Source organism: Sus scrofa, chromosome 1 (assembly GCF_054392235.1).
Source record: "Sus scrofa isolate SSC_HxYL_T2T_F1_AM1 chromosome 1, Sscrofa_HxYL_maternal_Yorkshire_Landrace_v2.0, whole genome shotgun sequence".
Classification (NCBI taxonomy): Eukaryota; Metazoa; Chordata; class Mammalia; order Artiodactyla; family Suidae; genus Sus; species Sus scrofa.
In genome coordinates this window covers 63697515-63723917 of record NC_139383.1, presented here as the reverse complement: position 1 = coordinate 63723917, position 26403 = coordinate 63697515, and the positions used below count along the sequence as shown (strand labels likewise).

Here is a 26403-nt window from a genome sequence, read left to right as displayed (position 1 = left end):
GTTACCCTGTACCCATGTGGTACATGGCCACATGCCCCTCTGGGGAAGGCTTAGAAGAAGAGTTTCAGTAAACATTTATGGCCACGCGCAAGGTCTTCCTCTAATCAAAAGACTCTGGGTCGAAGGTCTGGCTTAAGGTTCAGAACCAGATAAGTAGTCTTTTATTACCACTGCAGTTACTCACATCAAGTCTCTGTCACAAGACCTAATTTTTTATTTTTTTATTTTTACATATTGAGCAATGTTTTAATGGCTGCCCATCTCTTTTATTGTTAGGGATTTTCAGTACTCAGCTACCACCAGAGATCATTTTAGGTTGAAAGACTGGTTATTGCTCCACCCCACTGGCTTATTAGGTAATTGCACACAGCAGTTCTCTAGAGTCAACAGTGTCATGTGGGCTATGTCCATCTGAAAACGAGACTGTAGAGATCAGCCACCATAAAGCTTTCTGAGGATGTTGGTCTTCCCCACACCAATGGATTTCTTAATATTTTGATGAAAGGGATATCCTCTGGGCCCTACCAAGAAGAGAGGCTGGAGGTGGCTAAGCAGATGGCACATGATAGTTTTATTCAAATATTATCTCCCCGAGTCTTTATAGTCCTTCCTCTATTCTGTGCCAAGGTCTGGTGTACTGTCCTCATTGGAGGCCACTAATAAGCTCATAACTTTAAATTTTATCCATCATTTCTAGGTGTTTCCTATTTGTAATTTTTTCTGGTTATAGTCTGCCAAACTGCAAGAAATGTGTTATTCTTATGGTTTGAGGTTAATGTTTATACTAGAAATCCATCTACACTTATTCATTATTTCACATTGCTCTTGATGATAGGACCTCATTATACTTTAACTATGTTAAATATTCCTTACCCTGTTATTAATACTGTTGAAAGTTTTTGAGTACAACCTTCTATTTATCAACTCACAAGTATTTTTTAATCTTGGTTTCTTTCGTGTTTTTATAAATTCCTTTGATTCTGCTTTGTATTCTAGTGAGTTTCTTAATGCTGTCTTCCTACTTGTTGAGTCTCATTTTGACTGTCTACCCTTTATATTTTATCCCCTCCATAGATATCCCCTCCATAGATAGCATCACATATAAGCAAGCACTTTCTGTTGGTTCCCTTACATTGTGGAGTGCATTGAAAGTGTCTCCAACTTTTCAGATTCAACTATCAAGCTACCTTTTAAGGCTTCCCCTCTCATAGTTACTAGGAAATTCACAACCTCTGCTTCTTCTGGTCTCTGCTTTCTCTTTACACCTCCCAGCTACTGCTGGCCTGGTTTCTCCTCAGCCTCAAGGGAATAATTATTCAGTCCCATCTGTTTCTATTTTAGATAGGGTTGAGATTGTGTGTGGGTGGCTGCATTTTGGATTCTGTTGGGGGAAAAGCTGCAAAGCAATGAGATTTATTACTCAGACCAATTACAATGCATTTGTCCTGTGCTCGATTGTGCTAAGGGCATCCTAGTTTCTCTCTCTAGTGTTAGATGCAATACCAAATGCTTACATTTCTCCTCCTTGCTTAGGTATGTGACAAGAAGCAGGAAGTCAGTTGGCATTTTCTAGTAATCAGAAATGGAAGGTGGGAGGAGAATGAGGAAAAGACTTCATTCTGCTTTGCTTGTTTTATGCTTTTGCTTTCTCCAGACTTACCAGTTTCTCTCACTTTTTTTTTTTTCTTTCCTGCATTCCAATTTGACTCCTTGTGTAGGCTTATTTTCTCCTCTGGTGAACTGAGAAGTTCTGCATTCTATTTTTATTGTACTAGTGGTTATTTTTGACTTTTTACAGCATAGTTGAAGCTCTTTGTATTGATCAGTGTCAAAGTGAGAGAACTTTCACTGCAGAGTGAAAATGCAAACATAAGCAGTCTCATTCCATCATTATTATTCTCAAATATTAAGCTCTTAAACCTGCACAATGATTTTGCAGTCATCTTCTCACTTAGCCTTGTTTTAGCATTATTTCCTAGACCCCTTAACAAGAATTGTTGAGAGCAAGATTTCTTCAACTGGGGTTACATACTCCTGGAATATTCCTTGCCAACATTTATTTCAACCAGTAAAAGATAGTTGTTTGTTTTATTGGGATGTTGTTTATCAGAAGACTTGGGAAAGTATTGTTGAAACTTTGTTGTCACATATACTTACAAGGGAATCAGCAGAACTCCAATTCTATATGTATTGTGTGTGTGCGTGTGTGCATGAGAGAGAGAGAGAGGGATTACCTTGAAGGAAGAAAATAATCAAAGAGTATATGGACAATTTTGTACTCTACTCCAGGAAACAACTCATATTAGGTTAGTATGTAGATGAATCAAAGTGGGCTCTGCCAATGTTAAAAACATAAGCTTGTGTCATCTGCCCCTATGGCTTTTCAAATCCATCAGGCAGAGGAATGGGGTGTGTGATAGTTTACTAAGTCTGTAGGGGTCCATATAGCTGTTTTTTTTAAAATAAAATTTACTTTATTAAGAAGACATTGCTTCTTTTTCCAACTTTAATTAATTACTAATCAACCAGAACTCAGATCCATCAATTGAATCAATTCAGAGTTTTTGCTGAGGTTGTGCTTTAGTCACTGCAAATTTATAAGCGTATGATTCTGCTTCTTATTTTTTTTTTTTTCTTTTTTGGTATTTTCTAGGGCCGCACTCGTGGCATATGGAGGTTCCCAGGCCAGGGGTTTAATTGGAGCTGTAGCTGCCGGCCTTGACACAGCCACAGCAACGTGGGATCTGAGCCGCGTCTGTGACCAACACCACAACTCATGGCAACGCCAGATCCTTAACCCACTGAGCGAGGCCAAGGATCGAACCAAAACCTCATGGTTCCTTGTTGGATTCGTTAACCACTGAACCACAACAGGGACTCCTCTGCTTCCTTCTATTTCTAGCTAAAGTGAGGTTCCTTTTCTCCAATGTCCTCAATTATTGTTATCTTTTATTATGTTGCTTGTCCTCCTTTATTATTTTACTTAAATGTCCTCATCTTAAAAAATACATATATATATATATGTATATATATAAATATCAATATCTTTGGAACCTGAATCAGTGATGCACAGTCATGAAAAGACAGTACAAAGCATGATAAGAAAATTGAGAACAATGTGAAATCATCATAGATTGTGGTAGATAAAGGTGTCATCCCTAAGATTCCCACAATTAACAACAAAGAAGATGCTGGTTTTCCTCAAGCACAACCACTAAATTGATGGCAAGCAGTAGTTATCCATCAAAAGAAGCTTTCCATGCATTTTGGTGCCAATTTCAAAGTATAGGCTTTTGTTATTGTATAGATGCAAATTACCCTAAATTTTGGTGTCTTTTATGTAAGAAAACAATGAGTAATAACTTCATGAAATAATCATTTTTTTCATACCATTTATGAAAAAACAGCATTTTCCCTTTTGTGTAAAGTTTTCCTTTTTTCTTTTTTTCCAAATTCTAAGTTCAGAATTTTACCAGAATATATTTAAATATACATACACTTTTTTCATTAATTATTCCTAGAACTCTGAACTTTTTAATCTTTGACTTGCAGACTCAGGGTTTTTTCCAGTGAATAAAGGCTTTCCTTGATTAGCTTTTAGCTTTTAAACTGTTCTTTCTCTTCTGTTCATCTTATCTTGAAATTCCTGTCATGTATAGGTTGAATATTTTATATCTGCATCATTTGCATCTCTTAAAATTTTATTCTTCCTCTTCGAGGTGATTTTCCTAATTCTACACTTCCGACTTAAGACTTGCTGCTATTTTGGGGTTCCAAAACAATTGTTTTCTTTATTATCTTTTAGCAGCATGCTCTTGGTAGAGTTCACAGAAATGGTGATCTAGCTTCTTTGGACAGTCGAAGAACAACTAAACAAACATGTAAAATGAACACAAGGATTGTAAAAATATGAACCAGAAAATCTGGTTGAACTTGGTATAGGACTGACTTGGTAAAGAGCATGTGCAAGACTAAGATGGGGAAGAGAAGGGAGGACCAGGAGGTGTGTGTCAGACAGTTGATACTGCCTTTTCCCCGCATTGCACCTGACAATTTGAAATCAGGGACTGAGAGGCTTGGGGGGGCTATGCAGAACTTCTAGCAGTCTCACTGCATTGGCAGGACAAAGATTGGAAATGGGGCAACAAGACGTATCCCAGTAAACTAACGAGGCTTTCGGCTAGAACCCTGGAGGACTACAGCTTAGGAGTAAGGGTGAAAATAACACAGAGCAGCTCTTGCCAGGCCTGACCCTAGCTTCAAATAATTTCCATTCATAATTGGACAAGAAGATAGCGTTTTAGACTTGTTCCTGGCAGAAACAGAACAAATACATTTGGATGAAGAAACAAATTATTGTATCTTCGGATAATCTCTGGATATTTCTACATATAATTTTCAAGACTCAGTAAGAAATAAGAAAACATAAAACAACTGATTAAAAGCCAAGGGAAAACTTAACATATCTAATAGAGATACAGATATTAAAAATAGCAGACACACTCTTTAAAATTACTGTAAGAATACATAGAAGACATTCAATTACAAGTTGACATTGTTTTCTTTTATTTACAGTCACACCCGCAATATATGGAAGTTCCTGGGGCCCACAGTTGAGGTGTAGCTGCCAGCCTGTTCCCCAGCCATTGAAGTACCTGATCTGAGCTGCATCTGCGACCTACACCACAGCTTGTGGCAATGCTGGATCCTTAACCCACTGAGCGAGGCCAGGGATCTACCCCACATCCTCACAGAGACAATGTCAGGTCCTTCACCTGCTGAGTCACAATGTGACATTTTTAAGTAAAGAAGTAGAGATTATTGAAAGAATTGAATAGAAATTTAAAATTAAAACTAAAATGAATACCTATAACTACTACATTAGAAATAAATGTATTTAAAACAGCAAACTAATTAAGTATTTAATGTCTAACTTTAGCAAGAAAGTGAATATAGTTGTGAAAAAAAGTGAACTGAAAAATAGGTCAGAAAAAATATTCACACTGAAGTAGCAGACAAACGAATGGAAAAGAACATATGATACAGTTAAAACATCTGCATCTGGAGTCTTAGAGGAAAGGACAGAGAGAAAGGCACAGAAGGAATCTTGGAAGAGATATGACCAAAATGTCTCCAAAATTAGTAGAAGCTCTGAAACCACAGATACAAATGCATACAACCCTCAAACAGAATAAGTACAAAGAAAATCCCACAAGTAAAATGATTGAAAACAAAGACAAAGATAAAATTTTGGGAGAAACCAGAGAAAATGTTGTATTACTTCAAAGAACAACAACAAACTGACAATTGATTTTGCAGAAGACAAGGGAATAATATCTTCAAAGTGCTCCAAGAAAATAATTACCAACACAGAATCCTATACTCAATGGAAATACTCTTCAGAGGGAAGACAAAGAGACAAAAATTGAAAATTAATCAGCAATAAATGCACAGGGCAGGAAATTCCAAAGGAAGATTATTAGACAAAAAGAAAATATGATAGATGGAATGCTGGAAGTGAAGAGGGATAAAGTACATTAGAAAGGATAAACATCAGATAAATGTAAATGAATGTTGTCTTTTAAACATAATAATGTCTTGTGAGGCCTTAAGTATATTTAGAAATGTACAAAAACAATAACATAAAAATGTTCATTTTCTGGGAAATGGTTTAAAAAAGGTAAAATACATAACAAGGCTTTAGTAAATCACGTAGTCAGGCTGTGATCACAGATAGCAATTCACTAGTATAATAAAAATAAAAGAATATATAAACCACACCTATGATAGGAGAAAAAAATTCATTAGAAATATTTAGTTAGGAGTTCCCATCATGGCTCAGTGGTTAATGAATCCGACTAGGAACCATGAGGTCGCAGGTTCGATCCCTGGCCTTGCTCAGTGGGTTAAGGATCTGGCATTGCCATGAGCTGTGGTGTAGGTCACAGACGCAGCTCGGATCCCACATTGCTGTGGCTCTGGTGTAGGCCGGCGGCTATAGCTCTAATTTGACCCCTAGCCTGGGAACCTCCATGTTCCACAGGAGTGGCCGAAGAAATGGCAAAAAGACAAAAAAAAAAAAAAAAAGATATATTTAGTTAAGAGTTCCCATCATGGCTCAGTGGTTAACAAACCAGACTAGTATCTATGAGGACATGTGTTTGGTCCCTGGCCTCAGTGTGTTAAGGATCCAGCATTGCCATGAGCTGTGGTGAGGTCACAGACACAGCTTGTATCTGGCATTGCTGTGGCTGTGGTTTAGACCAGCAGGTACAGCTCCAATTTTCCCCCTAGCCTGGGAACCTCCATATACCACAACTGTGGCCCTGAAAAGACAAAAAAAAAAAAAAAAAGAGAGAAATATTTAGTTAATCCAAAAGAAGATAAAAGAAAAAAACAAAATAGGATAGAGATGCTAAGAAGGCTATGAACCATTACATATCACTTAATGATATTAAAATCAAATGTAACAAGTATTTTAATAAAAACAAAGACTGTCAAGCTGGATTAAGAAATAAATCAGCTGTATTCTTCTTATAAGGGACATTTTAAAAATACAAACATACAGAATGGTTGAAAGTAAAACTATGGAAGAAAATACATAGTACAAATTCTAAATAAAAGGAATCTTTTATAGTTACAGTAGTATCTTCTGTGAATAGTATATAGCTGGATTTTATTCTTTCATTCAGCAGCAGCTCCACTCATTGCCAGCCTGCCAATGGGTGACCAGTTCTAACATCTCATTTTAGGTTCTACTTCCAAGGACCACTCCCGATCCAACTATCTTAGCCTGTGTCCCTAGGATGGAGAATGGAGTGGAGAGGGTTTGGGGGTATGCTCTTGGGCATAACACCATTTAGGGAATGAAGGATCAGGATTATGCACACTGAAATTGAATTCAGATGGAGTTACCACAGAGGTTTCAGCCAGTCCTATGAGACTCTCTGAACCTGGGATGACTTCCCAAATTGAACCTATACGCTGGTCATTTGTAACCTCGCACCTACCAGCATAGAATGCAGGTACTCTCACAGAGGATAGTGTGATATTGGGCTCCACAGCTCTCTTCATTGGAGTAAAATTTTGGTGGTGGGACTCAGCTGTGAGTCAGTAGCAGCCACCATTCCCAGCAGCTGGGGTGGCGGGGAGTGCCTGTGTCCTAAAGGAGAGCATGGGCAGCACACCGTGACATCCAACATAGGAGGCTTTTGCCAGTTTACCTTGGTGTCCCGGAAGAGGGTACAAAGAAGAAAAGACACAGCTGCTTTTGACCTCCAGGAGCTTACAGTAGTTGCCTCCTGAAACAATCCTTTACACAATCTGCCTGTACAAAGCAGAGTATTAATACTTGACAAATATTAATTGATTCACATTTATATGTTGGGAACTGGGCTAGGAATGGGAGATATGTTTAACAAAACATTCTACATTCTATCCCCTTCACCATTTAGATCCATTCTTGCTCCTATTCAGTCTTACTCTGTCCTGTCAGAGCTTCTTCAAGGTGTCAGACACTCAAAATTTCTATCAAAAATGATTAATAGAGGAAAGGTTTATAGGACAAGCTTATTCTGAGGCCACAATTGATATTCATCATCCATTTCATGTACCACCCATTCTGTATATTCCTCACTCTCAGCCAGCCTTCCACTGATCTGCTTTGGTTGGTCAGTGGGGTAACCTAGATCTTTACTCCCCATGGACGCTGGTTTCTGCACCCTTGTTGGGCAGTGGTTGCTACAATGTGGAAGTACTCAGAGGTAAGTAAGCCAATGAACTTGTCCAGACCAAATATTCTGTCCATTATATCCGTGACATACTTTATCACCTCAAGATTAATCAAGCTCAATTACTCCTGGTATAGTATGTATATGTATAGCAATTCCTTTTTTTTTTTCTTTTGCTTTCTGGTCTTCCTTTTTAAATGGAAAATAATTTTATTTATTTATTTAATAAAATAGATTTTTATTACAGTATCATTGATTTACAGTGTTGTGTCAATTTCTGCTGTATAGCATAGTGACCCATTCATCTATCTGTCTGTCTGCCTATCTATCTATCTATCTGTCTATCTATGCACACATTCTTTTTCTCATACTATCTTCTATCATTCTCTGCTCAGGAGAACAAGGGGTAGTTCCCTGTGCTACACAACAGGACATCATTGCTTATCCATTCTAAATGTAATAGCTTGCTTCTACCAACCCCAAACTGCCAGTCCATTCCATTCCCTCTGACAACCACAAGTCTGCTCTCCATGTCTGTGATATGTTTCTGTTTTGTATATCGGATAATTTGTGCCGTATTTTAGATTCTTCATATAAGTGATATCATATAATATTTGACTTTATGTTTCCAACTTATTTCACTTAGTATGAGAATCTCTAGTTGCATCCGTGTTATTATAATGGCATTATTTTGTTCTATGGCTGAGTAATATTGGATTGTATATATGTACCACATCTTCTTAATACATTCATCTGTTGATGGACATTTAGGTTATTTCCATTCTTGGAAATTTTTAATAGTGCTGCAATTAGCATAGGGGTTCATGTATCTTTTTGTTTTTTTATTTTTTTATTTTTATTTTATTTTTTTAAAATTTTTTATTACTCAAATGAATTTATCACATCTGTAGTTGTATAATGATCATAACAATCCAATTTCACAGGATTTCCATCCCATAACCCAAGCACATCCCCCCAACCCCCAAACTGTCTCCACCGGAGACCATAAGTTTTTCAATGTCTTTGAGTCAGCATCTGTTCTGGAAAGAAGTTCTTTTTGAATGAAAGTTTTGTCTGGATATATGCCCAGGACTGGGATTGCTGGATCATATGGTAGTTTTAGTTTTCTGAGCAACCTTCATACTTTTTTCCATAGTGGTTGTATCAATTTACATTACCATCAAAAGTGTAGGAGAGTTCCCTTTCTCCACACCCTTTTCACCATTTCTTATTTGTTGACTTGTTAATGATGGCCATTCTGACCAGGTGAAGTGGTACTTCATTGTAGTATTGATCTGCATTTTTCTAATAATTAGTGATGTTGAGCATTTTTTCATGTACTTAGTGGCCAACCGTATGTCTTCTTTGGAAAAATGTCTATTTAGGTCTTGTGCTCATTTTTCGATTGGGTTGTTTGTTTTTTGTTGTTGAGTTGTATGAGCTGTTCGTGTATTTTGGAGATCAGGCCCTTGTTGGTTGTAATATTTGCAGAGATTTTCTCCCATTCTGTGTGTTGTATTTTTGTTTAATGGTTTCCTTTGCTGTGCAAGAGGTTTTGAGTTTAACTACTTCCCATTGGTTTATTTTGTTTTTATTGTCACTATTCTAGGAGGTGGATCAAACAAGATGTTGCTATGATTTATGTCAAAGAGCATTCTGCCTATGTTTTCTTCTAGGAATTTTTATACTATCATGCCTTACACGTTTAGGTCTTTAATCCATTTATAGCATCAGGCCTTACATTTAGGTCTTGTTTATGGTGTTAGACAATGTTTTAATTTCATTCATTTTTTTTTTTTTTGTCTTTTTGCCATTTCTTGGGCTGCTCCTGTGGCATATGGAGTTTCCCAGACTAGGGGTCTAATTGGAGCTGTAGCACTTGGCCTACGCCAGAGCCACAGCAACGTGGGATCTGAGCTGCGTCTGCAACCTACACCACAGCACACAGGCAGCACCGGATCCTTAACCCACTGAGCAAGGCCAGGGATTGAACCAGCAACCTCATGGTACTTAGTTGGATTCGTTAACCACTGCGCCACGACAGGAACTCTGACAATGTTTTAATTTCATTCTTTTACAGTTTTCCTAGCACCACTTACTGAAGAGACTGACTTTTTTCCACTGGAATCCAAATTGGAAAAGAAGTAAAACTATCATTGTTTGCATATGACATGATACTATACCTAGAAAATCCTGAAGACACTAAAAGAAAATTGAGCTCATCAATGAATTTGGTAAAGTTGCAGGATATAAAATTAATACACAAAAATCAATTATATCTCTATGTACTAATAATGAAAGGTCAGAAATAGAAATTAGGGAAACCATCCTATTTACCATTGCCTCAAAAGGAATAAAATACCTAGAAATAAACCTACCTAAAGAGCAAAAGATCTGTAATCTGAAAACTATAAGATGCTGATGAAAAAAATCAAAGACGACACAAGTAGATGGAAAGATATACTATGTTCTTGGATTGGAAGAATCAGGGTTGTCAAAATGCCTGTATTACCCAGGGCAATCTTCAGACTAAGTGCAATCCCTATCAAATTACCAATGACATTCTTAATAGAACTAGAAAAAAAACATTGTATGGAGACACAAGACTCCAAATAGCCAAAGCAATATTGAAAAGGAAAATGAGCTGGAGGAATCAGGTGCCCTGACTTGAGACTATACTTCAAAGCTCCAGTTATCAAAATAGTATGGTACTGGCACAAAAACAGAAATATAGATCAATGGAACAGGATAGAAAGCCTAGAAATAAACCCAAGCATCTATGGTCAACTAATTGATGACAAAGGAGGCAAGAACTGACAATGGAAGAAAGGGAGTCTCTTCACTAAGTGCCTATGGGTGTTCTGGTACGAGGAACTCAACAGCTTCCAAGGATAAAACAAATTTAGATTTAATGGAACCTTACTGTGCCCCCTCTTAGAAGCATTTCCTCTTCCATTCCCAGAAGAATGGAACCATAAACTCTAGACCAGCAAAGCCAAATGTTATGGGCATAGGAAGCATAAATTCTCCAAGTGGGTCACTGAGAGTTACAGTTAGATAAGCCACTCCTATTTTTTGCATTGGTTTCTAGATCCCACTATCAAAGACATAACACTATAAAATACCCTTTGGTTCAGTGTACATTCTGAACTTTGAAGGAAAGCACTGCACATGTGACCTGCGATCTCAGTTGTACCATTAAGGAGCTGTGATATTGGGAAGACAACTTTTGAGTGATGAGGTTTATAGTAGGACCAGGGGAGTCTGTGTGTATGCTCATCATTGCACCATTTTTCCTGTGGGTCCCTTGGCCTGTGGTGATGTTACAAAGGATCCCATGATAATAAACAGACACTCTAAATTCTTAGAATGGTGCTAGTCAAGGGCCTGCACACAGAGACAAACCTATACCCAGAATATGGAATAATTCTGTCCAAGAATGAATTGGTTACCTGAAATAACCAACTTTCTATCAATGTGGATGGTTGGTCTTCTAGAAGGGTGCTATCATGTTAAAGACTTAGTGTCCATCTCCACAGCTGGCCACCTAGATAATAGCTAGATAAGCACAGGTGAGAAGGACCCTGCACTTCGAGACCCATGTATAGGCTCTGGTAGAGATTGTCACATGGTTTTATTGGCCTTTCTAGGTTGAATAGTGTGATAGGAAATTTTTCACAGCACTAGCTCACATTGAATTCTTTTGGCTATCCACTCATAATTGATAATTAATCAGCACTCCACTCAAATTCATACTCGTGACATTTGAGATGGGTATGTTTCAACCTTGGATATGTTGCTTGCTCTATGTTTTGCATTTTTAGGTGCCCTATTTTCATTCCATACTTGTCTCATGTATTGTTCACTGTAAAATCTGAGAGGGTGAGCATTTTTTCTTGGTAATTCCCTTTGAATTACACTTACTAAATATATTATAACAGTGATAATAATAGTTATTATTGAACAGTGGCAGGCAAGATTCTTAAAATATAAGTTCCAAAAGGGCAAGGATTTTTGCTGTTTATAATATAGTCTGAAAACTTGTAAGAGTGCCTAGCACATGGTACATGTCAAGAAACATTTGTTGACTAAATAGACTCCTGAAGGGTATTATTATCCTTATCCTACTGTTACAAAGGTTAATGCTCAAAGTGGTTAAGTGACTTTCTGAAAGTAATACAGCCATGGAGTGGCAGAGGGAAAATTTGAACCTAATTCAATTTGACTTCACAGGTGTCACTTTTCCAACCATTCAGTAGGGATTATAGGGTAACCCTGATCTCAAACAAGCCATTTGTGTTTCCCAATATATGGAAAACTCAGTGGGGACAGGAAACAGTGGGAGTTAGCAAATAGCTTGACACAAAATAACCTTTCCCCTAAGTATTTGTTAAATAAATGGCACTGATTTACTCATATAACTAAGGTAAATTTGCTGCCATGGTGTGTCTGACTGATTAATTTTGCTCTGTCTGTTTATTGGTCATGACAGTCTCTTTGAGTGTAATTATTTTGCCCAAGTTTTCTGATTTGTCACAAGGGGCTCAAGGAGCCTCAGACACAAAGGATGGGAGGCTCATTTACCAACTGATCTTGGAAACAAGAAGGTATGAGGTGTGGGGAGAGAGGAAAAGATAGGTTCATAGCCTTCTTCTAACATTATAAAATCACAAAAAGATTTCTTAAAAGCTTTAAGGCAATTATAACATAATATTTGGTTAGAAATTTGTCACTGATCAGTTATTATTCTGGAGTGATTTTTTTATATGGTTTCAAATGGTCCCCAAAGACTGTGGACTTTTATCCCATATCAATTAATTTACATGGAATTGGGTTCACTATAGAATTTAGAAATGGGAATAGAAAATTTCTCCTTGAGCTTGGATTTAGTGACTTCTAAACTAGCATATTCAGAACAGAGACTCTTCTATGCTTGTATTTGTTTTCTGTAGACCCTACATCATTTGAGATTTCTTTTTGTAATGTAGGAATCAGAATTTAGTTTCCATGAGGCATTATTTAAAAACTTTTTCTTCATTTTCACATATGTTTGTTTTTAAGTTTGAAAATAACTTGTATAGATATAATAAAACAGGAAAAAAATATTAACAAAACCAGGGCATTTATAAGATCAAGAAAAGTAAGAGAGAGTAATTCTAATCACAAAGGTGAAAAGGAATTAAGCAAAATTATCAATTTCATGTTTTGATTCAATAATTCAACATAAACTTATTTTCCCTAATGAAAATACAGCCAAAAATATTTGCTTTATCAATCAACAGTAAGACTCTCAATATAATCTCAAACATAAGAAGGGGCAAAACAGTGAGGAACTGCTTTTAATAGTAATAGCAAACTGTTGTAACAGACACACAGCCTTGGAACACTGCCCTGCTGCTAGAACAACTAGCCTTTTAAAACATCTTCCACAAACACCAGAAAAGAGGCAAGGAAAAATTTTACCCTATTTCTTTTACTTTTGCATTTTAACTATCAAATTAAGATTAAAAGGGAAAGACATCACCAAGAAATAGGATTGTTTAGCGTTTAAAAATATAAGTTCAGGAGTTCTCATTGTGGCTCAGTGGTAATGAACCTGACTAGTATCCATGAGGACATGTGTTTGATCCCTGGTCTCCATCAGTGGGTTAAGGATCCAGCCTTGCCATGAGCTGTGGTGTAGGTTGTAGGTGTGGCTCAGATCCTGCATTGCTGTGTCTGTGGTGTAGGCTGGCAGCTGCAGCTCCAGTTCAGCCCCTAGCCTGGGAACTTCCATATGCTGCCTGTGTGGCTCTAAAAAGCAAAATAAATAAATATATAAATAAAATTTCTAAGTTCCGAAATTTTAGTTTTTAAGAAGGAAAGAAGAAAATTGGGTTTCAATGATACTTGATTCTCTGATTTTATTTTATTATATTTTATTTTTTGTCTTCTGTCTTTTTAGGGCCACACTCGAGGCATATGGAGGTTCCCAGGCTAGGGGCTGAGTCAGAGCTATAGCTGCTGACCTACACCACAGCCACAGCAATGTGGGATCCAAGCTGTGTCTGCGACCTACACCATAGCTCATGGCAACGCCGGATCCTTAACCCACTGAGCAAGGCCAGGGATCAAACATGCGTCCTCATGGGTATTAGCCAGGTGTGTTAAACACTGAGCCACTCTGGGAACTCCCAAGTCTCTGATTTTATGCTTGAGTACGGGTCAGCTAAATTCTTATTTTAATATTCTATCAGATCTGGATAGTTACTGTTTGTTGGGGGCGTGGGACTCAGGGGAGAAGGGTATGGGTTTGTGTATTGTTGGTTAAATCTATCATATGCCAAGTTTGCTAGAATAAACTTTTGTTAGATTTAGCCTGAGGAATATCACTAGCTATTATCATCTTCTTTTCAACAGTAGGGGCCAAAATATGAATGCATAACATTAGATTGTATCCCAGTGGAAAAGAACTGAGAGATGTTTCTGAAGCAGAGTAGGGAGGTTTGCATTGTTCTGTTATAATTAATGCTTTTCCTGGTCCTGGAAAAAGAGGCATTTATTGCCCTCTGCTCTAAGCTGGCATTCTCTTATGATGAATTTGCTTTGAACTGTAAAACAAAGAGATTTTTCAAAACACAGACTATAAAGAGATGAAAGTTTCTACAAGGGTGACCAGTATGATGAGAGAAATATTTCCATTCATCATGTAGGTTTGTATTTTACTCAGTAGGATTAGGGAAGAGAAAAGCACTCTTTTTGTACAAGGATCTGTGAAATAAATCTGAGTAATAAATGCAAAGTTGAATTTCATAATTCCAAATTAATGAATACTGATAATAATAAAAAAGTACTTCAAAATCAAATTGATTAAAAGTTTAAAGTAATTTAAAACCATAAGTAACATCAATGCCATCGTATGGATACTGTCAGAACAATAAAAAGACCCTTGTGGGCCAGATTGACAGGTGCATCAAGAGATCAATGAGGGGTTTGTAGTAGATAAGGTCCCAGCAGGACCCACACCCAAGTGCCTATCATTACAGGGTTCCTCAGTCTGATGATTTCTTCTACTCAGTTCTAGAATTTCTTCTTTGTAATTTTATGGGTAGTATTTATAATTTTGGATTAGGTTCAGATTTATGGCAAAGTGGATTAGTTCTACATATACATATATCTATTTCTCTTTTCCATACTAGATATTACAGATATTACAGATATTACTACTGTGCTATACAGTAGGCCCTTTAGGTCCTTGTTATTTATCTACTTTATATATAATAGTGTGTATGTATTAATCCCATCCTCCCAGTTTATCCCCTCCCCCAACACTTCCCTCTTTGGTAAACGTAAGTTTGATTTTGTGCCGAGACCAGCCCAGGAGGATGGGGGTGAAGAATGGGTGCTGTGGAACTTAAGGAAAAAAAGTTAACATAAAACAAGACACAGAGACATTTATCTTAAGTAAAGGTGGGAACCGGGGGACTCAAGATCTCAGCCCTGCCTCAAGAAACCACACTGCTTTTATTGTGCTCTTGAGGACTACCTCAAGTGAAAAGGGGGTTGTAGGTGCAGGATGTAGGTTTTTCTTATTTTATAAGTTCTTTTATTGTTTTAAAAGTCACTTAGGTGGTAGATGGTTAAACTTTTACTCTAAACTTTAGACATTTATGAATCATTAGCATTTGAGTTAGCTATCTATGCATAGCATTTCAGAGAATCCTCACTGTGCTTCTGCAAATGGCATGCCTTTAGGTCTTTGTTCTTAAGCTTAAGTCATTTACCATCACTGTGACTGTTTCTCAAGGAGGAAGTCGGGACAAAGTAAGGAAGGACAAGATGGAGTTTTCAGCAAAGAGGCTAAGACAATATTACAAAAACATGTCTCGCAACAATTTTGAAATCTGTGTTTGTTTCTGTTTTACAAATAAGTTTTTTTGTATCATTTTTATTAGATTCCATATATGTGATATCATAAGATATTTGTCTTTCTCTATTTGACTTACTCATCAGTACCTAATGTTATCCTTTTAACTTGAAACATTTAGAAAGGCACAGAATGGGAGCTCCCATCGTGGCTCAGTGGTCAATGAACCTGACTAGCATCCATGAGGATGTGGATTAAATCCCTGGCCTCGCTCAGTGGATTAGGATCTGGCATGAACTGTGCTATAGGTCGTATATGGGGCTTGTATCCTGCGTTGCTGTGGCATAGACTGGTGGCTGCAGCTCCAATTTGACCCCTACCCTGGAAACATGCATATGCTCCAGGTGAGGCCCTAAAAAGATAAAAGCAAGAAAAAAAAAAAAAGAAGAAGAAAGGAACAGAGTGCCCAATATGGCATGAAATGTATAGAGTTGACCAAAAAGTAAATGAAATTTAAAATACATCATAGTCAAGGCTTAGCTAGAAAACCCTTCTACTGATGTACTCATCATGGTGAGAGGCATACAAATTCTGAAATCATGGATATGGAGGAAGACAGGGAATCCAGAAAGCACAAGGGATAGAGTATTGGAGATCTATGGTATATATGTATGGACAGGAGCCAAGACCGAATACCAGGAGTGAATGTTTAGTAGAGAGCTGAGCCAGGGTAGCACTTTCACCAAAACAGAAACCTAGAAAGCAAGTGACTTAGATGAGTTGGAGATACTGGGTCATCTAAGTTAATTAGGTAAACTGCATCTTTCCCTGGCCTGGGGTTGTTTATATATAGGCTGGCTGGATGTGTGGCCTGGGAAGGTGCTGACTAGTACCTGAACACCAGAATACTGCTGACACCATGAGTAGGGTTGAGTCCAGTAGTGCCCCTGCTGCAATCCTTTCTGCATGAATCTTCTAGTTTACCTTGTTTTCTACTGGTGCCTCTGCTTCTAAGGTCCATATACAGTTACAGTAAATAATGAATAAGAACATGATTTTGTATTATGTTCATTTTACTATTTACTTTTGTAAGCTATAATCAGTTAAAAATAATCAAGACGTAGAACTTGTCAGGTAAATGGTAAGGTATTCCAGGATGTTGTATGTGGCCTCAAATGACATTTAGAAATGAGAATAGCCTGGGAAAGATGCAGTTGGATCTTGCACATGTTAGAAGACGTGTATTCCAGGGCAGTGAGATGGGTGTCCTGTAGTTAGGCAGCATCAGCATAACGGGAGGTTATTAAAAATGCAAATTCTCAGCTCTACCCTAACCTACTGAATCAGATCTTTGGGGGTAGAGTTCAAAAATCTGTAGGAGTTTTTGTTTGTTTGTTTGTTTTTATAGCTGCTCCTGAGGCATATGGAAGTTCCCAGGCTAGGGATTGAATCCAAGCCACACCTGTGACCTAGGCAGCAACTGCGACAATGCTGGATCCTTTAACCCGGTGTGCTGGCTGGGGCTCGAACTCATGTCTCCACAGCTGTGAGCCACTGCAGTCTGATTCTTAACCCACTGCACCACAGTGGGAACTCCCAGAAACCTGTGTTTTAACAAGCCCTCCAGGTGATTCTGATGTACATGAAAACTGAGAAAAATTGGTCTAGTGCACTTATGTCTTTCTTCAGAGACTATATGTTTGGGTTTTTAAGGTTTAGTAGTGTATCTTACACTGTGGAAATGTTGCTTGACTTGTTTCTCTAGAATCATACATATCTTAGAGAGTGATTTAGTTAGGATTTGGTTCCCCCTAAAGAGACAACAAAACAAAACAAAACAGCAGTGAATTTAAAAGGTAGAAACTGTTTTATGTCTTAAAGTACAATGAGATAGAGCAATAGAGGACTGATTTGTCCCTCCATGATAGTGGAGACTCAGGCTTCTTTTATTTTATTGCTCTGTCTTAAAGCACTGCATCCCTAGATTCACTCATTACCTCCTAAGGCTGCTCTGGCCAGAGCATGTACATCTGCACTACAGTCAGCAGAAAGGAGAAAATGGGGAGATCACAGGACGTGCAGACACAATTGCCACTTACATTCCATTGGCCAGGACCAACCTATTGGTCATTGTTAACTTCTTAGATGGTGATATATCACATTCATTCAAAAAGGTGACATATCCGACTAAAATTCAAGGGTTTTGTTATTGAACAAGAAGAGGAAAAGAGAAATTGAAGGAGAAGTTGGGAGGTGGATTGGTTATTACTGCTATAGCGGAAGTTCTCTAGAGAACTTTCATTTCTGATGTGCTCTTTTTCTTTCTTTTTTAACTTTTGCTTCCTTTGCATATAGCTTTTTATTCATTTTTTTTCCTGTTTTTCCACTTCAGATTTTAATCTGGTTCTTTAGTCATTCTAAATAATTTGAGGAAAAGTTTGCTTAATCCTACAGAAGTTATAATGATAAAATGATTTTTGTTGTCTCTCTACTTATCATCTGTCTGTCTGTCTGTCTACCTACCTATCTCTATATCTATCTGAAGGGGTACATAATGTTTCCATGACAAGCCTTTGCTTGTTTGCTGCTATATATTGTGTATGTGAATATATAAGGAAACTCCCACTTAATGCTTCTAATGGTCCATTTTCTCAGAGTTTGAGTTATGCCATGTTAGAGAATGATTCCAGAACCTTTAGGGAAACATCAAATTTACATGATAATACCAATGACTTATTTTAGATAGCTTTAAATAATTTGCTTCTCATTTTTTCCAACTTAATATTTCCTGACATTTGAACCAGACAATGGCTGAATACAAATGTTTTATGTGCTCTTTAGTGGAGACACCTACTGTAAAAATGATTGTTGAAAAGCCTATGAATCATCCCTTCCTCTAAAATATTCAGTTCTTTAAAGCTGATTGCTATTAGCTGTTCGTATTATTTTAATTAGCAGAAAACATGGCTGCTGAAAATCAGCCGAAGGTTCTATAAATAAAAGTATCCATCCTGCAGAGTCAAATTTTAATTAACCTTTTAGCATGCCAACCTTTCCACTGGAATTTTTCAGGGCTTTCAGCCATTCATTTTTCTCAAAAGCCATATGGGCTATTTTTCATCTGTATGTAATCCAAATCTGTGAGAGAGTGCTCATGGAATACAAACACACTGTTCATCAGCTGTCACTTGAATACCTTTATCGAAATGAAAAGACACCCCAATCAATAGTGTGGTGTGGTGGAGGGAGAAATACACAAAACAAAATAAAATAGCTAGCTCTTTTTCTTCCCCCATTTATCTCCTCATTTGAGCCTCAATTTGTGCTCTAACCTGCTTTGGGCTTGTGAGTTTCTTAACGATAGACTATGTATTGGTGATTAAAGCAACATCGGGCTGTAATTACTGAGAATCAGACAGTCCCCTTTTACCCTTAGTTATTATCCACATGAAAAGTGTTTTTATAAGCTATTTGTTGGAAAATCTATATTTGACACAAATAAGTATTTTCTGCTGATTGATTTTATGTGTTGCTATGACTGTGACTGTGAAAGAAATGCCAGATCAAAGTATGAAAGGTGGCTGGAACTGAATTCACTTTGGTTCCCCATTACCAGAAAAAGCAGTTTTCAGGAAAAAAAAAAATGTTTCTAATTGTTATGCAGTCAATGAAATTCTTCAAACACAACCATAGCAACCACTGTCAGAACCTGACCTTAATGAGCAAAGAGGCCTGATATTAATTCAGTTTCTATGGTTATATTTCAAAATAAATGTGGTATTTTCCTATTTAAAATCTATAATCCTCACAACTTTCTGTGTTTATTATAGAAAATAATGATAAAACAATAATAATAATAAACACCCCAATCAATACAGTGTGGTGTGGTGGAGGGAGAAATTCACAAAACAAAATAAAATAGCTAGCTACTTTACTAGACTCACTAAAAGAACTAAATGATAAAACTGCATTTTGTAAATAATACCCTTGATCTTCAGTGGTGATTAGGTGACTCTAATTTTCATTGGAAACACAAGGCCGACTGTTGGATGCTTGAAATTACTTATTGCTATGGTCCTGTGCTCTCTGGATGCTTCTACTTCTCTGACCACTGCTTTTCTGCCTTTTGATTATACCTTTTCCTGAAACCCAGTGTCTTACGGGAAAATGCTTTGTGATCCGTACACATACCAATATATAAACGTTAGTTTATTGCTGTTGGGCAGGGTGGAAAATTAGACAGTCAGGGCCAATGGTTAAAACCAGAGGTTCAATGAGTATAGAATCTTAAGGTAAGAGCAAAGTGAAAGTCTAGGGTGTGGGATCAAAGGAGACAGAAAAGGACAGGTGCAGATTTATGGGGGGTGAGCTGTAAAGCCAGGGAGGTAGGCAGCTCTGACATGGCTCCCAACCTTTGGCTCTGTCCTTCAACCTCTGAAAACACTTCCTGTCCCCTCACTGTATGTGTGCTTGGTGGGCAGTCTCTGAAAGGACCCCTGATGATCTCTACCTCTTGGTAGTCACACCCTTGGATCGGTCCTTCTCCCTGAGTGGATTTGGTAACTCACATCTGATGCACTGAATATAGCAAAATTAATTGGTATGACTTTAATCTGATTACAAAAGGCAGTGACTGCCATCTTGCTTTGTAGCTTGCTTGCTGTCATGGACAAGCTGCAATGTTGTGCTGTGAGATGCTCTATGGAGAGGTCCACGGAGTGAGAACTGAGGGAAGGCCTTCTGGCCAATAGCTCGTGAGGAAGGAAGGCCTCAGTCCAGCAGCTACAAAGAATTGAAATATTCCAGCAATACCAGGAGTGAGCTTTAAAAAGGATCCTTTCCAGTTGTACCTGGCAGTTAAGCCATATCTGCACTCCTGACCCACAGAAACTGTGAGATAATTGCTATTGTTATTTTAAGAGACCAAGTTAGGGATAATTTATTACACAGCGATAGTTAAGTAATAGAGCCAGGCTCTGAAACAGCCATCCAGTCAAGCCATGCAGGAGGCAAGCAGAAAAAGGACTGGAGTGTGGAAGGGAAGGGTCCTCTCCGCATGCAGGCAGGGATCAGTGTCTGCAGACAAAGATTGGGAAGAGGCAAAGGGAAAGAGAGAGAAAAACTTAAAGCATAATCTCACTCAGAGGTCAGTGTTTAAACTGAAAACAAGGTCGACATGAACATCATCAGAAAGCAAAGCAGAAGGGTTGGGCCACAGTACAGCCATGGCGGTGCTCAGAGTGGAGCAAATCACGGCATCTCCTGCTTCTCCTCACAGGTTGCCACAGACCCAAGGAATTACATTTGAAGAAATAAAATCCATTATGTTCATGATAGATCTCTCCATGAGATCCTCAGTTTAAAAACTTAGAATAGTTATACCATTGCAGGACAAACAGAACTCAGATTTATGACTCAGATATACCTCATATTTCATGTTTTACTTTTCATTTTTAAGGATAGAGTTTTCCTCTTCCTCTGATTGATGCACATGTTACAGATCAATGTGGGTGGGGTGTGTGTGTAATATTGTTGGAGGAAAGTGCCCTGGATGTGCTCTCTGAAGCCGCTTATGCAGCCATGCCTGCTGAGATGTCTCTCACTCACAAAGCTTGGTGTTTGCAGGGTATGTCACTCACAAAAAAGCATGCTTCTGCAGACATCTGTCGTGTGGCTGATAATAGCAGAGAGCTTTCTGCAGTTGTCATCCAACACGACATCCAGAGAATTCTCACAATTCCATCAGGGACTGTGGGGAGTACTGTTCCAGGAATATGGTGAGTGATCATCTTAAATCTCAGATATAAAAATTTCTCTTACATCTTTTGATTTGGAGGTTTCTCTAGGAAGACTTGCTTTAGCACCTTATGCAAAGGCCCACAGAGTGAGTGACTTCAGCTAACCAGCTGGTAGGCTCTCAGCACACCCCACTTCTTGTGTCTCTCAAAAGAAATTTGACTGCAGTGTGCGTGGACAAGACACCTGTTACCAGGATCAGCTCCCTTTGCCCCAGCCAGTGATTAATTTCTCCTGAAGAGAAGGAAATGGTTGATGTGTCCCTGATGATGCTCCACTGGACTAGCCATGGAGTGGAGCTGAACCACTCAGTAAGATGTGCTCTAAGTGTTAGCTTTTCTCAATATTTACTCTAGTTCTGCTTTGCTCCCAGCACTCTGTAGCCAAGAAGTGAATAGTTTTCTCTTCCACATCCTGCCCAAAATGGAGTCACCAGTGTCAGCAGCCAGGAATCCTAGTGATCTACTTCAAGTGCAGGCTTCCTCTGCCCCTGGAACCTGGCTCCGGATATTTAAGACCTGGTTCCTAATGGACACCCTCTGAGAACTCAGTGTCGTTTAAAACATCTCCTTTAATCTGCTCATCTCTTAAAACTTGGCTTCCATGGGAAGAAGGGAAATAGGCAGTCTCTTCAGGTACGTGATTATAGATCCAAATCCCAATTATAGGCATGTGAAGATATGTTTATAAAACTATTATTGCGTATCAATTTTCAAACATTAGCTATGACCTTTCTCTGAGTGATAAAGTATTATTTCACTTATACCACTCTCCTTTTTTTTCCCTTTCACATAATTTTATCACTTTTAATTTTCTGCATTGGTTAACTTATAATTTTAAATAACAATGCTTAACATTTTGTCAATTTATCATTTATAGATTGTACCTCTTTCTTCCTTTCTATATAGATGAACTATTATTTAAGTTATAAGGAAATAGTTTATCTGTCAAAGTCTGGCATGAATGCCTGTATAGAATTTTCTTTCCCATTCTGCATGCCTTTCCAACAGCTGCCTAAGAAACAAAGGAAATTTTTGTAAATCTTCATGTATCTGAGAATATCTTTATTTTACTCTTAGACTTAAATGAAAAAATCTACGTTGAAAATATTTTCTCTCTGTATCATCATGTGCTGTTTTCGAAAATCTTGAAGTAATTCTAATTCTCATTCTTGGGATGTGATCTCTTCTTACTAATTGTTTAGGATTCTCTTTGACAGATTATTCTGATGTCATGACAGTATGCTTTGTTGTAGATATTTAAGGAAATTAAGAATACTGGCACACTTTTTAGATCTTTCATTTTTTGAAATGGATACTCTAGTTTTGAAAAAGTCTCTTTTTAAAAAATATTTTTATGCCCAATGACTTTCCTTCTATTCTCTTATAAAATTAGTATTAATTGGTTATTTGACCTCTTCGTTTAATGCTCTTAGTTCTTAGCTTTTCTCTCACACTTTTCATCTTCTTGACATTTTTGTTTACTTCTAAGCTTCTGTAGAAATTTTTGTTTCAAAAATGTTATTTTAACTAAGAGTTCTTCCTTCTAAATATCATTCATTTTTATTGGTGCCAAAACTTCCCCCTGATGTATTAATCTGCATTTTGTGTTTAAATTTGAAATGTTCTTCCATTTCCTGCATTATCTTTCCTCTGAATTCCAGAAAAGAAATTCAGAGGGTGATTTGCTTTCTTGGCCACCCTCTTATATCTTGGAGGCTTTCGCATATGCGTCAGGATTCTTGGTGTCCATTCTTATTCAACAGCAAGGCTCTGTGATCTCAGATTGTAATGAGTACTTCTCACTCTTATGAAACTGGCCCTAAGGGTGGCCAGTCACTCAGGCCACCAAATTTCAATACAAGGAAGTCTATCTCTGAAATCTTGTAATATCTACAGAAAAAATAAATTCTCCAGTCTTCTATCTGTGGGTGGCTAGGGTGGGGCAGGGGTCTTGGAATAAGTCTGTTATGTATACAGTGGATCAGTAATTACTCTTATTTTCAAGTGTGTACCTCATTCATGCTCTATTATGTGCCTTATATTCCATTGATTTTATCTTCATCTATTACCAGTGACTAAACCTTCAGTTTCTGGCCTCTGGGGTTGGGGTGCCCGATGACTTGTGTTCAGTGTGTGGAAGTGGAGGAGGAGAATTGAGGATGCTGAATGGAGACCTTCAAGCTACCTTCATCTCCCTCCTCTACCCACTCCCACACAGACCTGTTTTCGTCTCTGTAATTTTCTGCCCTCCTCTGTATCAAATGCTTCCAAATCTTGTGCTTTGCTGGGATACTGAAAGAGCTGGTGGTGGAAACCAGCTCCTTTTTTATCAACATCCTCCTCTGCATGCCAGTAGCCTGAGATTCTGCTACCAATGTGTTTTTGCTGCTCCATCTCCTAAAATTTTTCTGAGATTTCATGTTTCTTGATCTTGGGGCTGATAAACGTGTTCAATATAATAGTCTCAGTTTGAAGCTGTCTAATGTAAAATAAACTATATATATGGATACCATTTGCTGGGCACTTCTGTGCCAAACTTTGTACTAAGCACTTTACATATGTTATGTCATTTAGCATTCATAATTTCCATTATACACACAAGGAAACTAACAATCAGAGAGATATTAAAAGGTGATATAATTATAAATATGGCCATTATAAATTTTATTTCAATAAGTACTGCTTAAGCTCAGAAATGTTTAATCAACTATGAGAAAATAGGCTTATATGAGTGAGCATCTCTTTCATCCTACATGACTCTCCTGAACTAATGACAAGACTATGTGAAGGTCTGCTTATGACATTTTATAAGCATTTTATATGTCTGCTTAAGCATTTTATATCTAATGAGTGACAGAAAGTGTCACGTCTAATAAATACTGCAAATTTGGAAAAGAATGGGTAATTTATTTTTAGGGATTTTTTTTCGAAAACTAACTGAGGGCTTATCTGAAATATGCATACTCTTTTCAATGTGACTTTGTCATAAATATTAGCTTCAAGGGTGGAATTCTAATCAGAGTTCATTAGTAAGTGAAAAATATGCTGTAGCTTATCACATAAAGGCTATCAACCATAAATAAAAATGAGTAAAAGAAATTTTCTAGCAAGGGAAAAGATGCAAATGTCCTAGGATCCCATTCCCAGAAAACTCAGTCTGTTTTCTTCTCAAACAATAAGAATCTTGATCTCTTTAACAGAATTCTTAAACCTCACGCAGTTCGTGAGAGACAGTGCTCAAACTGCTATGTGTGTTTCGAGTCTTCAGAATAGCTGTAGGCTTACAAATATCCAGCTACTTTAGAAAAAGTTTTATTTATTATTTATTGAAAATTCATCAAAAATCTTTCACCAGCAATAAAAGATTTTTTTCCCTTAGCCAAAAGAATAATCAGCTTGATTCTTGCTTCCTTCTTCCTATTCTTTCAATCAAACAAGAGAGAACCAGACTTGAGATGAAGGCATCTATTACCTTTGGGGACTCTTGCTAGTAGAGTAAAAGAGGCACTCTCTTCCATACTATCCTTCAAAGACCCTGGAGGTAGAAACACTGGAATTTTGTATTATTATTTTTGGACTCAATCGTCTCCTGTTGACAGTTTTTTTTTTTTTTTTTTTTTTTGGTTGGGAGAGAGGGTCTGACATGTATTTATTTATTTGCTTGTTTGTAACTTTTCATTTTCATATGCTTTCAAACAGAAAGTTTTCAGGAATAGTACGAGGAACTAGGAGTACACATGTAACTTAGATTCAATTATTTACATTCTGTTTCCTCTCAATGTGCTTACATGTTATTTTTTTCTGAATCATTTGAATATAAACCAGAGAGATGAATTTTTTCCCCTAAATAATTCATTGTGTGTTTCCCTCTTCAAGATTCAAATCAGGAATATGGATCACATTTATTTTTCATGTCTCTTCGGTGTCCTTTAATTTGGAATAGATTCTTAGCTGTACTTAGTGTTTTCTGCCTTAAATTTTTTAAGGGTATAGATCAGTTATTTTGTACAATATCCTTCAATTTGAATTTATCTGATGTTTCATTGTTATTAGTTTCAGGTTATGGATTTTTGTCTGGAACTCCACTGAAGTGATATTTTAGCCTTCTCAGTGAATCGTATTGTACACAATTCAAACTGCACTAATATTAATGATATTTGTTCTGATTGCTTGCGTGAAGTGCGTGCACCAGGCTTCTCCATGATAAATTCACTATTTCCCTTCCTATATAATAGATAACTGTGGAGAGGTACTTTGAGATTATGTAAATATCCTGTTCATCAAACTTTTATCTACTAGATGTGATCCCCACTTTTTTTTTTTTTTTTGGTCTTTTTAGGGCTGCGCCCATGGCATATGAAAGTTCCCAGGCTAGGGGTTGAATCAGAGCTGTAGCTGCCAGCCTGTGCCATGGCTCACAGCAATGCCGGATCCTTGACCCACTGAATGAGGCAAGGGATTGAACCCATGTCCTCATGGAAACTAGTTGGATTTGTTACTCCTGAGCCACAATGGAAACTCCTTGATGCCCACTTATGGTTTTCTAACTCCATCATTCTTTCTTCACTTACTGGTCTGCATTCTATGAAAAGTACATTTCCAGAGTTTCCACTGTGTTGCAGTGCTTTAAGAGCTTGATTGATTGTAGCTGCTAAGGTCCTGTGGAGGCATGGGTTTAACTCCCAGCCTGCACAATGGCTTAAAGAATCCAGCATTGCCAGAGCTGCAGTGTAGGTTGCAGCTGTGGCTTGGATTCAGACCCTAGCTTGGGAACAGCTGTATGTCATGGGTGCTGCCATTTAAAAAAAAAAAGGACATTTTCTTCACCCCTTATTTATTTATTTATTTATTTATTCACCTATTTATTTATATCAGTGTGGAGTCAGGAATTTTTCTTTTACTCACTAGATTATAATTCATTGTATGAATTATGTTCACTACTATCTATCTGTATACTACCTATATTCATTATCTATCTATCATAATATTACTGTCTATTTTGTAGTCAAATTGTTCCAGATTTGGCCAG

General features: G+C 37.5%; 1 long non-coding RNA gene across 7 annotated transcripts in view; it reads left to right on the top strand.

The window, feature by feature from the left end:
* The window catches only part of LOC110260380 (uncharacterized), a 408289-nt gene that overhangs the window by 50228 nt on the left and 331658 nt on the right, over nucleotides 1-26403 (top strand). The window contains exon 4 of one of the 7 annotated variants that reach the window (XR_014806277.1): nucleotides 9811-13173. The exons of the other annotated variants lie outside the window; for them this stretch is intronic. This is a non-coding gene — a long non-coding RNA (uncharacterized LOC110260380). Of the gene's footprint in view, nucleotides 1-9810; nucleotides 13174-26403 lie in introns of those variants that run through there. 7 annotated transcript variants of the gene reach the window in all.